The sequence below is a fragment of the Bufo bufo genome, chromosome 8 (genome assembly GCF_905171765.1).
Source record: "Bufo bufo chromosome 8, aBufBuf1.1, whole genome shotgun sequence".
Taxonomy (NCBI): domain Eukaryota; kingdom Metazoa; phylum Chordata; class Amphibia; order Anura; family Bufonidae; genus Bufo; species Bufo bufo.
The window spans coordinates 1,899,812-1,914,758 of record NC_053396.1 but is presented as its reverse complement, the minus strand read 5'-3'; the positions used below and the strand labels follow the sequence as shown (position 1 = coordinate 1,914,758).

Genomic DNA, 14,947 nt, shown 5'->3' with positions numbered 1-14,947 from the left:
TCACGTATCACATGTATAGGGAGTGATCATGTATCCCATGTATAGGGAGTGGTCATGTATCACATGTATAGGGAGCGGTCATGTATCACATCTATATGGAGTGGTCACGTATCACATGTATAGGGAGCGGTCATGTATCACATGTATATGGAGCGGTCACGTATCACATGTATAGGGAGTGATCATGTATCCCATGTATAGGGAGTGGTCATGTATCACATGTATAGGGAGCGGTCATGTATCACATCTATATGGAGCGGTCACGTATCACATGTATAGGGAGCGGTCATGTATCACATGTATAGGGAGTGATCACGTATCACATGTATAGGGAGCGGTCATGTATCACATGTATAGGGAGTGGTCATGTATCACATGTATATGGAGCGGTCATGTATCACATGTATAGGGAGTTATCATGTATCACATGTATAGGGAGCGGTCACGTATCACATGTATAGGGAGTGATCACGTATCACATGTATAGGGAGTGGTCATGTATCACATGTATAGGGAGTGGTCATGTATCACATGTATAGGGAGTTATCATGTATCACATGTATAGGGAGCGGTCACGTATCACATGTATAGGGAGTGATCACGTATCACATGTATAGGGAGTGGTCATGTATCACATGTATAGGGAGTGGTCATGTATCACATGTATAGGGAGTTATCATGTATCACATGTATAGGGAGTGATCACGTATCACATGTATAGGGAGTGGTCATGTATCACATGTATAGGGAGTGGTCACGTATCACATGTATAGGGAGTGGTCATGTATCACATGTATAGGGAGTTATCATGTATCACATGTATAGGGAGTGATCACGTATCACATGTATATGGAGCGGTCATGTATCACATCTATATGGAGCGGTCACGTATCACATGTATAGGGAGCGGTCATGTATCACATGTATAGGGAGTTATCATGTATCACATCTATATGGAGCGGTCACGTATCACATGTATAGGGAGTGATCACGTATCACATGTATATGGAGTGGTCACGTATCACATCTATATGGAGTGGTCATGTATCACATGTATAGGGAGTGATCACGTATCACATGTATAGGGAGCGGTCACGTATCACATGTATAGGGAGTGATCACGTATCACATGTATATAGAGCGGTCACGTATTACATGTATAGGGAGCGGTCACGTATCACATGTATAGGGAGTGATCACGTATCACATCTATATGGAGCGGTCACGTATCACATGTATAGGGAGTGATCATGTATCCCATGTATAGGGAGTGGTCATGTATCACATGTATAGGGAGCGGTCATGTATCACATCTATATGGAGCGGTCACGTATCACATGTATAGGGAGCGGTCATGTATCACATGTATAGGGAGTGATCACGTATCACATGTATATGGAGCGGTCACGTATCACATGTATAGGGAGCGGTCATGTATCACATGTATAGGGAGTGATCACGTATCACATGTATAGGGAGCGGTCATGTATCACATGTATAGGGAGCGGTCACGTATCACATGTATAGGGAGTGGTCATGTATCACATGTATAGGGATCGGTCATGTATCACATGTATAGGGAGCGGTCACGTATCACATGTATAGGGAGTGGTCATGTATCACATGTATAGGGAGTGGTCATGTATCACATGTATAGGGAGTGATCACGTATCACATGTATATGGAGCGGTCATGTATCACATGTATAGGGAGTGGTCATGTATCACATGTATAGGGAGCGGTCACGTATCACATGTATAGGGAGCGGTCACGTATCACATGTATAGGGAGTGATCACGTATCACATGTATAGGGAGTGGTCATGTATCACATGTATAGGGAGTGGTCATGTATCACATGTATAGGGAGCGGTCACGTATCACATGTATAGGGAGCGGTCACGTATCACATGTATAGGGAGTGATCACGTATCACATGTATAGGGAGTGGTCATGTATCACATGTATAGGGAGTGATCACGTATCACATGTATATAGAGCGGTCACGTATCACATGTATAGGGAGTGATCACGTATCACATCTATATGGAGTGGTCACGTATCACATGTATAGGGAGTGATCACGTATCACATGTATAGGGAGTGATCACGTTTCACATGTATAGGGAGTGGTCATGTATCACATGTATATGGAGCGGTCACGTATCACATCTATATGGAGCGGTCACGTATCACATGTATAGGGAGTGGTTATGTATCACATGTATAGGGAGTGATCACGTATCACATCTATATGGAGCGGTCACGTATCACATGTATAGGGAGTGATCATGTATCCCATGTATAGGGAGTGGTCATGTATCACATGTATAGGGAGCGGTCATGTATCACATGTATAGGGAGTGATCACGTATCACATGTATAGGGAGCGGTCATGTATCACATGTATAGGGAGCGGTCACGTATCACATGTATAGGGAGCGATCACGTATCACATGTATAGGGAGTGGTCATGTATCACATGTATAGGGAGTGGTCATGTATCACATGTATAGGGAGTGGTCATGTATCACATGTATAGGGAGTGATCACGTATCACATGTATATGGAGCGGTCATGTATCACATGTATAGGGAGTGGTCATGTATCACATGTATAGGGAGCGGTCACGTATCACATGTATAGGGAGTGATCACGTATCACATGTATAGGGAGTGGTCATGTATCACATGTATAGGGAGTGATCACGTATCACATGTATATGGAGCGGTCATGTATCACATGTATAGGGAGTGGTCATGTATCACATGTATAGGGAGCGGTCACGTATCACATGTATAGGGAGTGATCACGTATCACATGTATAGGGAGTGGTCATGTATCACATGTATAGGGAGTGGTCATGTATCACATGTATAGGGAGTTATCATGTATCACATGTATAGGGAGTGATCACGTATCACATGTATAGGGAGTGGTCATGTATCACATGTATAGGGAGTGGTCACGTATCACATGTATAGGGAGTGGTCATGTATCACATGTATAGGGAGTTATCATGTATCACATGTATAGGGAGTGATCACGTATCACATGTATAGGGAGTGGTCATGTATCACATGTATAGGGAGTGATCACGTATCACATCTATATGGAGCGGTCACGTATCACATCTATATGGAGCGGTCATGTATCACATGTATAGGGAGCGGTCACGTATCACATGTATAGGGAGTGATCACGTATCACATCTATATGGAGCGGTCACGTATCACATCTATATGGAGCGGTCATGTATCACATGTATAGGGAGTGATCACGTATCACATGTATAGGGAGCGGTCACGTATCACATCTATATGGAGCGGTCATGTATCACATGTATAGGGAGCGGTCACGTATCACATGTATAGGGAGTGATCACGTATCACATGTATATGGAGCGGTCACATATCACATGTATAGGGAGTGATCACGTATCACATGTATAGGGAGCGGTCATGTATCACATGTATAGGGAGCGGTCACCTATATCACATGTATAGGGAGCGGTCATGTATCACATGTATAGGGAGCGGTCACCTATATCACATGTATAGGGAGTGGTCATGTATCACATGTATAGGGAGTTATCATGTATCACATGTATAGGGAGTGATCACGTATCACATGTATAGGGAGTGGTCATGTATCACATGTATAGGGAGTGATCACGTATCACATCTATATGGAGCGGTCACGTATCACATGTATAGGGAGCGGTCACGTATCACATGTATAGGGAGTGATCACGTATCACATGTATAGGGAGTGATCACGTATCACATGTATAGGGAGCGGTCACGTATCACATGTATAGGGAGTGATCACGTATCACATCTATATGGAGCGGTCACGTATCACATGTATATGGAGCGGTCACGTATCACATGTATAGGGAGTGATCACGTATCACATGTATAGGGAGTGGTCAAGTATCACATGTATAGGGAGTGATCACGTATCACATGTATAGGGAGTGATCACGTATCACATGTATAGGGAGTGATCACGTATCCCATGTATAGGGAGCGGTCACGTATCACATGTATAGGGAGTGATCACGTATCACATGTATATGGAGCGGTCACGTATCACATGTATAGGGAGCGGTCATGTATCACATGTATATGGAGCGGTCACGTATCACATGTATAGGGAGCGGTCACGTATCACATGTATAGGGAGTTATCATGTATCACATGTATAGGGAGTGGTCACGTATCACATGTATAGGGAGTGATCACGTATCACATGTATAGGGAGCGGTCACGTATGTCACATGTATAGGGAGCGGTCACATATCACATGTATATGGAGCGGTCACGTATCACATGTATATGGAGCGGTCACGTATCACATGTATATGGAGCGGTCACGTATCACATATATAGGGAGTGGTCACATATCACATGTATAGGGAGCGGTCACGTATGTCACATGTATAGGGAGCGGTCACATATCACATGTATATGGAGCGGTCACGTATCACATGTATATGGAGCGGTCACGTATCACATGTATAGGGAGTGGTCACATATCACATGTATAGGGAGCGGTCACGTATGTCACATGTATAGGGAGCGGTCACCTATATCACATTGTGGACACGGTGGAAAGTTTACATTTTCACCTATAGATGTAACTATCACTCAAGGTCGTCACTATGTAATCGACGGCATGCAGTCATGTGACATGGTCCGGTTTTGCAACATGGTGTGAACGGCGACTAGCAGCGATTTCCCTACAATTACAGGGATTTATTGTGGATGATCCTCCGATCTGAACGGCGCAGGGGACTGTACATCAGTTACCCCATTACTCACCCGCCGCGGAGCAGAGCAGGAGGAAGAGCAGCCGCCGCGGGGGTCCCATGGGCTGCGCCGTCGGCAAAGGCTTGTGTCCGCTCACTGCTCCCGATCCTCTCATTATAAACCTTCTTATAAGGACGCCTGGATTAGGTCGCAGCGAGGAATAATCTGCACAATATCCTCCTTTCCCTCCTGCTTTCTGCTGATTTGTGGACGTTTCCTCAGATTTCTGCAGCTGCTGAGACGCCGAATAACTGGAGAACAACTCCCATCAGGCAGTACCCCTTTCCAGGACTACTCCATACCCAGCGTACTCCCCACACGTGGCGTATGCCTCAAAACTCTGCAGACGAAACATCTAAGAATTCCTGCTTCCTGGAAATTTAGGTTCACAATGGTAACAGAACCAGGGCCAACGGAGGATCCTGTGGGATTCTGGTGGGTCAGTCCAAACCTGGTCATCCATGAAGATGCATCTGGAGAGCGGTGATGTCACCTCCTGTATAATATAACTGATATCTGGAGAGCGGTGATGTCACCTCCTGTATAATATCACTGATATCAGGAGAGCGGTGATGTCACCTCCTGTATAATATAACTGATATCAGGAGAGCGGTGATGTCACCTCCTGTATAATATAACTGATATCAGGAGAGTGGTGATGTCACCTCCTGTATAATATAACTGATATCTGGAGAGCGGTGATGTCACCTCCTGTATAATATAACTGATATCAGGAGAGTGGTGATGTCACCTCCTGTATAATATAACTGATATCAGGAGAGCGGTGATGTCACCTCCTGTATAATATAACTGATATCAGGAGAGCGGTGATGTCACCTTCTGTATAATATAACTGATATCTGGAGAGCAGTGATGTCACCTCCTGTATAATATAACTGATATCAGGAGAGCGGTGATGTCACCTCCTGTATAATATAACTGATATCAGGAGAGCGGTGATGTCACCTCCTGTATAATATAACTGATATCTGGAGAGCGGTGATGTCACCTCCTGTATAATATAACTGATATCTGGAGAGCGGTGATGTCACCTCCTGTATAATATAACTGATATCTGGAGAGCAGTGATGTCACCTCCTGTATAATATAACTGATATCAGGAGAGCGGTGATGTCACCTCCTGTATAATATAACTGATATCAGGAGAGCGGTGATGTCACCTCCTGTATAATATAACTGATATCAGGAGAGCGGTGATGTCACCTCCTGTATGATATAACTGATATCTGGAGAGCAGTGATGTCACCTCCTGTATAATATAACTGATATCAGGAGAGCGGTGATGTCACCTCCTGTATAATATAACTGATATCTGGAGAGCAGTGATGTCACCTCCTGTATAATATAACTGATATCTGGAGAGCGGTGATGTCACCTCCTGTATAATATAACTGATATCTGGAGAGCGGTGATGTCACCTCCTGTATAATATAACTGATATCAGGAGAGCGGTGATGTCACCTCCTGTATAATATAACTGATATCTGGAGAGCGGTGATGTCACCTCCTGTATAATATAACTGATATCTGGAGAGCGGTGATGTCACCTCCTGTATAATATAACTGATATCAGGAGAGCGGTGATGTCACCTCCTGTATAATATAACCGATATCCGGAGAGCGGTGATGTCACCTCCTGTATGATATAACTGATATCTGGAGAGCGGTGATGTCACCTCCTGTATAATATAACTGATATCCGGAGAGCGGTGATGTCACCTCCTGTATAATATAACTGATATCTGGAGAGCGGTGATGTCACCTCCTGTATAATATAAGTGATATCCGGAGAGCGGTGATGTCACCTCCTGTATAATATAACTGACATCTGGAGAGCAGTGATGTCACCTCCTGTATAATATAACTGATATCTGGAGAGCGGTGATGTCACCTCCTGTATAATATAACTGATATCTGGAGAGCGGTGATGTCACCTCCTGTATAATATAACTGATATCTGGAGAGCGGTGATGTCACCTCCTGTATAATATAACTGATATCTGGAGAGTGGTGATGTCACCTCCTGTATAATATAACTGATATCAGGAGAGCGGTGATGTCACCTCCTGTATAAAATAACTGATATCTGGAGAGCGGTGATGTCACCTCCTGTATAATATAACTGATATCTGGAGAGCGGTGATGTCACCTCCTGTATAATATAACTGATATCTGGAGAGCGGTGATGTCACCTCCTGTATAATATAACTGATATCAGGAGAGCGGTGATGTCACCTCCTGTATAATATAACTGATATCTGCAGAGCGGTGATGTCACCTCCTGTATAATATAACTGATATCTGGAGAGCGGTGATGTCACCTCCTGTATAATATAACTGATATCTGGAGAGCGGTGATGTCACCTCCTGTATAATATAACTGATATCTGGAGAGCGGTGATGTCACCTCCTGTATAATATAACTGATATCTGGAGAGCGGTGATGTCACCTCCTGTATAATATAACTGATATCTGGAAAGCGGTGATGTCACCTGCTGTATAATATAACTGATATCTGGAGAGCGGTGATGTCACCTCCTGTATAATATAACTGATATCTGGAGAGCGGTGATGTCACCTGCTGTATAATATAACTGATATCTGGAGAGCGGTGATGTCACCTCCTGTATAATATAACTGATATCTGGAGAGCGGTGATGTCACCTCCTGTATAATATAACTGATATCTGGAGAGCGGTGATGTCACTTCCTGTATAATATAACTGATATCTGGAGAGCGGTGATGTCACCTCCTGTATAATATCACTGATATCTGGAGAGCGGTGATGTCACCTCCTGTATAATATAATTGATATCTGGAGAGTGGTGATGTCACCTCCTGTATAATATAACTGATATCTGGAGAGCGGTGATGTCACCTCCTGTATAATATAACTGATATCTGGAGAGCGGTGATGTCACCTCCTGTATAATATAAGTGATATCTGGAGAGCGGTGATGTCACCTCCTGTATAATATAACTGATATCTGAAGAGCGGTGATGTCACCTCCTGTATAATATAAGTGATATCTGGAGAGCGGTGATGTCACCTCCTGTATAATATAACTGATATCTGGAGAGCGGTGATGTCACCTCCTGTATAATATAACTGATATCTGGAGAGCGGTGATGTCACCTCCTGTATAATATAACTGATATCTGGAGAGCGGTGATGTCACCTCCTGTATAATATACCTGATATCTGGAGAGCGGTGATGTCACCTCCTGTATAATATAAGTGATATCAGGAGAGCGGTGATGTCACCTCCTGTATAATATAAGTGATATCTGGAGAGCGGTGATGTCACCTCCTGTATAATATAACTGATATCTGGAGAGCGGTGATGTCACCTCCTGTATGATATAAGTGATATCTGGAGAGCGGTGATGTCACCTCCTGTATAATATAACTGATATCTGGAGAGCGGTGATGTCACCTCCTGTATGATATAACTGATATCTGGAGAGCGGTGATGTCACCTCCTGTATAATATAACTGATATCCGGAGAGCGGTGATGTCACCTCCTGTATAATATAACTGATACCTGGAGAGCGGTGATGTCACCTCCTGTATAATATAACTGATATCTGGAGAGTGGTGATGTCACCTCCTGTATAATATAAGTGATATCAGGAGAGCGGTGATGTCACCTCCTGTATAATATAACTGATATCTGGAGAGCGGTGATGTCACCTCCTGTATAATATAAGTGATATCTAGAGAGCGGTGATGTCACCTCCTGTATAATATAACTGATATCTGGAGAGCGGTGATGTCACCTCCTGTATAATATAACTGATATCTGGAGAGCGGTGATGTCACCTCCTGTATAATATAACTGATATCTGGAGGGCGGTGATGTCACCTCCTGTATAATATAACTGATATCTGGAGAGCGGTGATGTCACCTCCTGTATAATATAACTGATATCTGGAGGGCGGTGATGTCACCTCCTGTATAATATAACTGATATCTGGAGAGCGGTGATGTCACCTCCTGTATAATATAACTGATATCTGGAGAGCGGTGATATCACCTCCTGTATAATATAACTGATATCTGGAGAGCGGTGATGTCACCTCCTGTATAATATAACTGATATCTGGAGAGCGGTGATGTCACCTCCTGTATAATATAACTGATATCTGGAGGGCGGTGATGTCACCTCCTGTATAATATAACTGATATCCGGAGAGCGGTGTTGTCACCTCCTGTGTAATATAACTGATATCTGGAGAGCGGTGATGTCACCTCCTGTATAATATAACTGATATCTGGAGAGCGGTGATGTCACCTCCTGTATAATATAACTGATATCTGGAGAGCAGTGATGTCACCTCCTGTATAATATAACTGATATCCGGAGAGCGGTGATGTCACCTCCTGTATAATATAACTGATATCTGGAGAGCGGTGATGTCACCTCCTGTATAATATAACTGATATCTGGAGAGCGGTGATGTCACCTCCTGTATAATATAACTGATATCTGGAGAGCGGTGATGTCACCTCCTGTATAATATATAACTGATATCTGGAGGGCGGTGATGTCACCTCCTGTATAATATAAGTGATATCTGGAGAGCGGTGATGTCACCTCCTGTATAATATAACTGATATCTGGAGAGCGGTGATGTCACCTCCTGTATAATATAACCGATATCTGGAGAGCGGTGATGTCACCTCCTGTATAATATAACTGATATCTGGAGAGCGGTGATGTCACCTCCTGTATAATATAACTGATATCTGGAGAGCGGTGTTGTCACCTCCTGTATAATATAACTAATATCTGGAGAGCAGTGATATCACCTCCTTTATAATATAACTGATATCTGGAGAGCGGTGATGTCACCTCCTGTATAATATAACTGATATCTGGAGAGCGGTGATGTCACCTCCTGTATAATATAACTGATATCTGGAGAGCGGTGATGTTACCTCCTGTATAATATAAGTGATATCTGGAGAGCGGTGATGTCACCTCCTGTATAATATAACTGATATCTGGAGAGCGGTGATGTCACCTCCTGTGTAATATAACTGATATCTGGAGAGCGGTGATGTCACCTCCTTTATAATATAACTGATATCTGGAGAGCGGTGATGTCACCTCCTGTATAATATAACTGATATCTGGAGAGCGGTGATGTCACCTCCTGTATAATATAACTGATTTCCGGAGAGCAGTGATGTCACCTCCTGTATAATATAACTGACATCTGGAGAGCAGTGATGTCACCTCCCGTATAATATAACTAATATCTGGAGAGCGGTGATGTCACCTCCTTTATAATATAACTGATATCTGGAGAGCGGTGATGTCACCTTCTGTATAATATAACTGATATCAGGAGAGTGGTGATGTCACCTCCTGTATAATATAACTGATATCTGGAGAGCGGTGATGTCACCTCCTGTATAGTATAACTGATATCTGGAGAGCGGTGATGTCACCTCCTGTATAATATAACTGATATCTGGAGAGCGGTGATGTCACCTCCTGTATAATATAACTGATATCTGGAGAGCGGTGATGTCACCTCCTGTATAATATAACTGATATCAGGAGAGTGGTGATGTCACCTCCTGTATAATATAACTGATATCTGGAGAGCGGTGATGTCACCTCCTGTATAGTATAACTGATATCTGGAGAGCGGTGATGTCACCTCCTGTATAATATAACTGATATCTGGAGAGCGGTGATGTCACCTCCTGTATAATATAACTGATATCTGGAGAGCGGTGATGTCACCTCCTGTATAATATAACTGATATCTGGAGAGCGGTGATGTCACCTCCTGTATAATATAACTGATATCTGGAGAGCGGTGATGTCACCTCCTGTATAATATAACTGATATCTGGAGGGCAGTGATGTCACCTCTTGTATAATATAACTGATATCTGGAGAGCGGTGATGTCACCTCCTTTATAATATAACTGATATCTGGAGAGCGGTGATGTCACCTCCTGTATAATATAACTGATATCTGGAGAGCGGTGATGTCACCTCCTGTATGATATAACTGATATCTGGAGAGCGGTGATGTCACCTGCTGTATAATATAACTGATATCTGGAGAGCGGTGATGTCACCTCCTGTATAATATAACTGATATCTGGAGAGCGGTGATGTCACCTCCTGTATAATATAACTGATATCTGGAGAGCGGTGATGTCACCTCCTGTATAATATAACTGATATCTGGAGAGCGGTGATGTCACCTCCGGTTTTCAAAAGTTTTAACAAATTATAATCTAGAGAGTGCGGCGTGCATAAGTATTCAGCCCCCCTGAGTCAGTACTTTGAAGGACCACCTTTCTCTGCAATTCCAGCTGTGAGTCCTTTGGGGGATGTCTCTACCAGCTTCGCTCATCTAGAGGATGACATTTTTGCCCATTCTTCTGTGCAGAAGAGCTTGTGTTCAGTCAGATTGGATGGAGAGCGTCTGACCAGTAATTTCCAAGTCTAGCCCCTGATTCTCAATGGGATTTATGTCTGGACTTTGGGCCATTCTAACATATGAAGATGATTTGATCTAAACCCTTCCGTTTGTAGCTCTGGCTGGATGTTGAGGGTTGTTGTCCTGCTGGAAGATGAGCCTCCGCCCCAGTCTGAAGTCTTTTGCAGCCTCTACCAGGTTTTCCTCCAGGATTGCCCTGTATTTAGCTCCATCCATCTTCCCATCACCTCTGACCAGCTTCCCTGCTGAAGAAAAGCCTCCCCCAGGATGATGCTGCCACCGCCATGTGTCACGGTGGGGATGGTGGGTTCAGGGGGATGTTCAGGGTTTTCTGCCACACATTGCGTTTTGCGTTTAGGCCAGAAAGTTCCACTTTGGTCTCATCTGACAGAGCACCTTCTTCCACATGTTTGCTCTGTCCTCTACATGGCTTGTAGAAAACTGAAGACAGGACTTCTTACGGCTGCTTTCAGAAATGGCTTTCTTCTTGCCACTCTTCCATAAAGGCCAGATTTGTGGAGGACACAACTAATAGTTGTCCTGTGGACAGATTCTCCCACCTGAGCTGTGGCTCTCTGCTGCTCCTGCACAGTGACTACCTTGCTGTATCTCTAATTAGTGCTCTCCTTTCCTGGGCTGTCAGTCTAAGTGGACGGCCATGTCTTGGAACGTTTGCATTTGTGACATACTCCTTCCAATTTTGAATAATAGATTAAACAATGCTCCGTGGGATGTTGGGATCTTAGGATATTTTTTTAATAACCTAACCCTGCTTTACACTTCTCCACTTTATCCCTGACCTGTCTGGTGTGTTCCTTGGTTTTCATGATGCTGTACGATCACTAATGTTCTCTAACAAACCTCTGAGGCCTTCACAAAGCAATTGAGAAGACATGAAATACAGGAGGACTCTATGTACTAATGGGGTGACTTCTGAAGACGAAGGTCACACTGGATTATATTTAGGGGATCAGAGTACAGGGGGCTGAATCGAAATGCACCCCACACTATCCAGATTTTTATTTAAAAAAATATTAAAACCATAGATCGTTTTCTTTTCACTTCACACATTCTGGTCCTTTGTGTTGGTCTATGTTTATGTGTATGGGCATACAGTGGCTAGAAAAACATAAAGAAAGCGCACCATAGGGTAGTATGTTCCACTTAGATATAACTGGTTGATAGAACTTAAAAATGGAGGCTCACCTTACAGAGTTGTGCTATCAATAGGAACAACTCTACTGTGGGTTTAGTAAATTCCTGCGAACACGTGCGTCCACTTGTCAGTTAGTGCTGCCGTGGTATCCAAAGATTCCGGAGAGGATGCCCAATCTTCTCCAAGGACAATATAGTAGGAATAAATCAGGATACACTTAAGGCGCAAAATACACCAGCCAGGACACTCGCATGAAGAGTAGAAATCTTCTTCTTTATTGAAACAACGGGTTTCGGGGGTACGAAAGCCCCCTTCATCAGGTTAAAAAAGACTCAATGCTCTCCCCTAAAAACCCATTGTTTTGTTATTTTATTAACATAAAAAGAAAAAAACTCAATAAAGAAGAAGATTTCTACTCTTCATGCGAGTGTCCTGACTGGTGTATTTTGCGCCTTAAGTGTATCCTGATTTATTCCTACTTGTGTTGGTCTATGACATAGAATCCCAATAAAATACATTTAAATTTATGGATGTTAGGTGAAAAAATGTGGAAAAGTCCAAGGGGTATGAATAGGCACTGTATAACTGATGAGAAGGTATGTACAGGAAGTGACATCACTGCCCTCTAGAAATAAGTTATATTATACAGGAGGTGACATCACCGCTCTCCAGATATCAGTTATATTATACAGGAAGTGACATCACTGCCCTCTAGAAATAAGTTATATTATACAGGAGGTGACATCACCGCTCTCCAGATATCAGTTATATTATACAGGAGGTGACATCACCGCTCTCCAGATATCAGTTATATTATACAGGAGGTGACATCACCGCTCTCCAGATATCAGTGATATTATACAGGAGGTGACATCACCGCTCTCCAGATATCAGTTATATTATACAGGAGGTGACATCACCGCTCTCCAGATATCAGTTATATTATACAGGAGGTGACATCACCGCTCTCCAGATATCAGTTATATTATAAAGGAGGTGACATCACCGCTCTCCAGATATCAGTTATATTATACAGGAGGTGACATCACCGCTCTCCAGATATCAGTTATATTATACAGGAGGTGACATCACCGCTCTCCTGATATCAGTTATATTATACAGGAGGTGACATCACCGCTCTCCAGATATCAGTTATATTATACAGGAGGTGACATCACCGCTCTCCAGATATCAGTTATATTATACAGGAGGTGACATCACCGCTCTCCAGATATCAGTTATATTATACAGGAGGTGACATCACCGCTCTCCAGATATCAGTTATATTATACAGGAGGTGACATCACCGCTCTCCAGATATCAGTTATATTATACAGGAGGTGACATCACCGCTCTCCAGATATCAGTTATATCATACAGGAGGTGACATCACCGCTCTCCAGATATCAGTTATATCATACAGGAGGTGACATCACCGCTCTCCAGATATCAGTTATATTATACAGGAGGTGACATCACCGCTCTCCAGATATCAGTTATATTATACAGGAGGTGACATCACCGCTCTCCAGATATCAGTTATATTATACAGGAGGTGACATCACCGCTCTCCAGATATCAGTTATATTATACAGGAGGTGACATCACCGCTCTCCTGATATCAGTTATATTATACAGGAGGTGACATCACCGCTCTGCAGATATCAGTTATATTATACAGGAGGTGACATCACCGCTCTCCAGATATCAGTTATATCATACAGGAGGTGACATCACCGCTCTCCAGATATCAGTTATATTATACAGGAGGTGACATCACCGCTCTCCAGATATCAGTTATATTATACAGGAGGTGACATCACCGCTCTCCAGATATCAGTTATATCATACAGGAGGTGACATCACCGCTCTCCAGATATCAGTTATATCATACAGGAGGTGACATCACCGCTCTCCAGATATCAGTTATATCATACAGGAGGTGACATCACCGCTCTCCAGATATCAGTTATATTATACAGGAGGTGACATCACCGCTCTCCAGATATCAGTTATATTATACAGGAGGTGACATCACCGCTCTCCAGATATCAGTTATATCATACAGGAGGTGACATCACCGCTCTCCAGATATCAGTTATATTATACAGGAGGTGACATCACCGCTCTCCAGATATCAGTTATATTATACAGGAGGTGACATCACCGCTCTCCAGATATCAGTTATATTATACAGGAGGTGACATCACCGCTCTCCAGATATCAGTTATATTATACAGGAGGTGACATCACCGCTCTCTAGATATCAGTTATATTATACAGGAGGTGACATCACCGCTCTCTAGATATCAGTTACATTATACAGGAGGTGACATCACCGCTCTCCAGATATCAGTTATATTATACAGGAGGTGACATCACCGCTCTCCAGATATCAGTTATATTATACAGGAGGTGACATCACTGCTCTCCAAATATCAGTTATATTATACAGGAGGTGACATCACCGCTCTGCAGATAT

The 14,947-nt window shown here is 43.1% G+C and overlaps 1 long non-coding RNA gene across 2 annotated transcripts in view; it reads right to left on the bottom strand.

Moving 5' to 3' along the window:
- Positions 1-14,947, bottom strand: part of LOC120977459 — a 50,808-nt gene that overhangs the window by 9,357 nt on the left and 26,504 nt on the right. The window lies entirely within an intron of this gene.